General features: G+C 37.5%; 1 pseudogene; it reads right to left on the bottom strand.

Annotated features, from left to right (window-relative positions):
• Positions 1 to 3,110: 3,110 nt before the first annotated feature.
• Positions 3,111 to 3,697, bottom strand: LOC108541735 (double homeobox protein A-like; annotated as a pseudogene).
• Positions 3,698 to 5,056: the final 1,359 nt, after the last annotated feature.

Here is a 5,056-nt window from a genome sequence, read left to right as displayed (position 1 = left end):
AAACATATAGGAAACTGGAAATAACTGTAGAGCAAACACCTGCCATCTGCTTTCTACAATTAACATCTCTCTACACTTATTCTGATATACCTATCCATCTCTCTATCTATCCATTAATTTCTTATTTTTAGGGCATTTCAAAGTGAGATTCAGACATGAACATATTTCACCCCTAAACACTTCACCATGTATACTGCTACCTAGAGTTTAATATCTAGTTATAGTTCTTTTTTCTTTAAGATAAAATTTACCTAAAATGAAGTGATCTAATTTTACTGTACTATTTGATGAACTTTGAAAGATGCATGCACCTGTATAACCCAACCTCTATTAACACATGGAACAATACCCTTACCCCAGAAAGTTCCTTCAGGCCTGTTTCCAGTAAGCCCCTGCCTCCACCCTATCTCCAGAGGCAACTGCTATTCTGATTTCCTTTTTCATCATTGATTAGTTTTCCCTGTTCTTTAGATAAATGGAATCACATTGTAAATACTCTCTTGTGTAAGGCTTTTTCACTCAGATAATATGTTTTTGCGATTAAGCTATGTTGTTGTATTTATCAGTAGTTCATGGCTTTCTGCTGCTAAGCAGTATTCCACTGTATGAATATAATACAGTTTGTTTATCCATTCTGCTATCAGTGGTCACCTGATCTGTTTCCAGTTTCTGCCTATTGTGAATAAACCCATATGAACAGTCTTGTACAATTAGTTTTATGGACATTTGATTTCATTTTCTTGCATGGAATTGCTGGGTCAAGTAATAGTGTGTTAGTCAGGGTTTTCTAAAGACAGAATCAATAGTGTATATGTGTGTGTGGGTATGTGTGAGTGTATGTGTGAAGAGAGAGAGAGTGAGTGAGAGAGAGAGAGTGTGTGTGTGTGTTTATTTTTAAGGAGTTGCTTCACATGACTGTGGGGTTGGCAAGTTTAATATCTGCAGGGTAAGCCAGCAGGGTCGGCCAGGGAGATATTAATGGTGTAGCCCAAATCCAAAGACAATCTGGAGGCATAATTTCTTCTGTTTGGGGGAACATCAATCGCTTCTCTTAAGGCCTTCAACAGACTGAATGAGGCCCATCCACATTACAGAGGGTCATCTGCCTTACTTACAGTTTACTGATTGAAATGTTAATCACCTCTAAAGAATAACTTCACTGGCCGGGCGCGTTGGCTCACGCCTGTAATCCCAGCACTTTGGGAGGCCGAGGCAGGTGGATCACGAGGTCAGGAGATCGAGACTATCCTGGCTAACACGGTGAAACCCCATCTGCTAAAAATATAAAAAATTAGCCGGTCATGGTGGCGGGCGCCTGTAGTCCGAGCTACTCGGGAGGCTGAGACAGGAGAATGGTGTGAACCTGGGAGGCAGAGCTTGCAGTGAGCGGAGACTGCGACACTGCACTCCAACCTGGGCGATGAGCAAGACTCCATCTCAAAAAAAAAAAAAAAAAAACAAACTTCACAGCAATATCTAAATTAGTGTTTGACCACGTATCTGGGTACCATGGCCTAGCCAACTTGACACATATATGCTTAGGATCAGGCCAGACACAGTGGATTACATCTGTAATCCCAGCATCACCTGAGGTCAGGAGTTCAAGACCAGCCTGGCCAACATGGTGAAACCCTACTAAAAATACAAAAATTAGCAGGGCGTGGTGGCACACACCTGTAATCCCTGCTACTCGGGAGACAGAGGAGGGAGAATCACTTGAACCTGGGAGGCAGAGGCTGCAGTGAGCCAAGATCGCTCCACTGCACTCCAGCCTGGGCAGCAAGAGCGAGACTCCATCTAAAAATAAAAAATAAAAAATAAAAAAATAAAGAAATGAGCAGGTATTTTTTTCAGAGTGGTCACACCATTTTATGTTTCTACCAACAATGTATGCAGATTCCAGTTGCTCCACACATTTCCCACCATTTGGTGTTACTTGTTTCAATTTTATCCATGCTAGTGAGCGTGAATTGGTGTCCTGTTGTGGTTTTAATTTGCATTTTCAATAACAAATGATTTTCAGAATCTTTTTCCGTGTTTATTGGCCATGCACCTATCTTCTCATTCACATGTTTTTTGTCTTCCAGTTATTGATTCGGTTGTTTGGTTTTTGTTTTTGAGTTTGTATTGAGTTGTCAAGTTTGTCAGATTTTTTTAGTAAATATTGTTTTCCTCTCTGTACCCTATTATATATTTTCTTCATGATGTCTTTTAATCAAAAGTATTTAATTTTGATAGTCTAATTTATAAAATTTTTCTCATTTATGGTCACTGCTTTCTGTAACCTGTCTAAAGAAACTCTGCCTACCCCTAGATTGCAAAGATGTTCTGTGATTTCTCCAAGAAGCCCTATAATTTTACCTTTTATAATTAGGTCTCTGATTTATCTTGAATTAGTGTTTGAGTGTGGTATGAGGTAAGGGGTCAAAGTTTATTGTTTTCCATATGGATTTTAGTTATCCCAACCCTATTAGTCGAAAAGATGTGGCACCTTTGTAAAAATCACATTCTGTAACTATAGGCTTATTTCCAAACTGTATTCTGTTCTATTGATCTATTTGTTGATCTTCATACCTGGACTAGTTTATTGATTACTATAGCATTATAGTAAGTTTTGATTTAGATAGTTTGTCTTCTAAATTTTCTCTTCTTTTTCAAGATTGACTTTGATATTTAAGTCTTTTGAATTACCATACAAATTTTATTTTTATTTATTTATTTTGATTATTAATAAGTTTATTTTCATTGTCTCAAGGTCCGCTGAACTCTGGATCCAGGCTCTGTCAATAGGGTAGTGTGATGCCTTCTGTGCCTGTCTCTGCCTCCTACATTCCTTTTTATTTATTTTATTTCATTTTTTATAATAGAGACAGGGTCTTGCTATGCTGTCCAGGCTCGTTTTTAACTCCTGGACTCAGGCAGTCTTTCTGCCTCGGCCTCCCAAAGTGCTGGGATTACAAGCATGAGCCACTGCACCTGGCCATGTCCTTTACCATCTTCAGAGGGCTTAGCTTGCAGTTTCAGCAGAAGGATAGACTCCCAGGAAGACTGAGAGAGAGATTTGGGGCCCAAGTTGATACTATCAAATACACTGAACTTGACTGTGTTCACTATGTTCTCATTCTAGAGAAATGAGAATTGCTAGTGAGGCTGGTGCCATTTTGTGTATCTTCTGTACCTTGACGTCCCTCAGAAATCTCGCCCCTTTTTCTAAGGACACGACAGGTTCCCTGTTTCTCTGGATATAAATCTAGATCTTCAATTTTGAAACCAAATTTGAACTCTTGACTCTGGAACACCAATTTCTTCAGCAAACTGTTGTCTGGAATCAATCCCAGGGTATGGCTTTTTCATAAATGCCTTGATGAGAGTGCATAATTGAGAGCTGCTGTAGGTGGTACACCACCATCTGGCTTCTCTGCTTTGAAACTGCATCAGGTCGATCTTGCCCATGGCTCTGGCTTGATTCTAAAGTCCCAGGTTCTGGTCTCTTCTGGAATCCATGCCTAGCTGTTTGATTTTGAAACCAAATCTGGATTTCGATTTCTAAAGCAAGTTTTTGTTTGGTAGCATAACCTGGGTAAGGTTTTTGATTGAAGGTAGTGATGAGGATTTTCAATTGATCTTCTATGAATTTGGTACAACTGCACCTATCATTTGTTGTCACCATCTTGTGTGAAGAGGTATCTTCGGCCATGCTGGAAGAGAGTCCTGGAGGCTGAACTACTGTCGGGGAGGCAAGAATTACCATATAAATTTTGGAATCAACTTGTCAATTTCTATAAAAACCCAGCTAAGATTATGCTTGTGATTAGTTAAATCTATATATCAATATCAGTTTGGAGAGAACTCCATATTCAAAATATTGAGTATTAGATCCATGAAAATGGTATGTTTATTTATTTATTTAGCTATTTTTTATTTCTCTCAGCAATGTTTCACAATGTTCAATGTAGAGATATTGCGTGTATTTACAAATTAAATCCTAACAATTTTATATTTTTTATAGTATTGTCTGTTAAATTGTTTTTATTTAATTCCATTTTCAACTGTTTGCCACTAGTACATAAAATGCAATTGATTTTTGTATACGTATTTTACATGGTCTGATCTTGTTAAATAAATTTATTAGTTTGACTTGTTTTGTAGATTCTCAAGAATTTTCCATGTAAACAATCATGTCATCTTCAAATAAAAACATTATAGTTCTTAAACCTATGCTACACTAATGTTTTGTTATTTGTAGCCATTTGTAATCATTTCTAATCATGTGAGTAGCACTAGTGAAATTTTGACAATGAATGAATGCCAAACACAATGAAGTTTGCTACAACATTATTTATAGTTCCTAAACCTGTTTTCAACTAAATGTTCAACAATAGAGGATTAGGTCAGTAAATTTAGAGTACATAAACTTATGATGAAATATCATGGAGCTATTTAAAATCTCATTCTTGTATAGTCTTTAAGGGTATAGGAAAATTCTGATGTATCATGTGGAAAAAAACACTCAAGATACCAAATAATCAGAATACACTAAGTCATTCTGTGTTAAAAAAAAGAATTTCATAGTCTTGGTGTTTTAACACAGCAAAAGTTTATGATTCATAGGGATCAGCAGTCACTATGGATTCTCAACTGATTGTGCTCTACCATCTTGTGGCTCTAGCATTTGAGATATGTGGCCCTCTTAGTTACTGCTACAAAGAAAGAGAGACTGGAGAATAACCAGGTTATTCTAAGGCTCCAACAACGTTCCTGGCTTGCCATCCCTGAAAGGAAGTTTATCTTATGAGCTACCACTACCAACACACAGAGCACCTACACACCTACTATCATAGTAAACCAACATGTTAATCAAATAATGGCCTGAGCTCCCAGACAGAGTTCATATCATTTAAGTGTGCTGTGCACACTAAACTGCTGATTCTCCATGTGGAGGAAGGAAGCATATCAGAATTATGTAGATAGATTATGTTTTTTATTAATGTCTTTATCTAGACACCTTTTACTGGAGATTGTTATACCTTTATTGGGAGTGGGGAAACAGGGCACT

Source organism: Rhinopithecus bieti, unplaced genomic scaffold (genome assembly GCF_001698545.2).
Source record: "Rhinopithecus bieti isolate Rb0 unplaced genomic scaffold, ASM169854v2 scaffold_20798, whole genome shotgun sequence".
Classification (NCBI taxonomy): Eukaryota; Metazoa; Chordata; class Mammalia; order Primates; family Cercopithecidae; genus Rhinopithecus; species Rhinopithecus bieti.
This window is presented reverse-complemented; position numbering and strand designations above follow the sequence as displayed.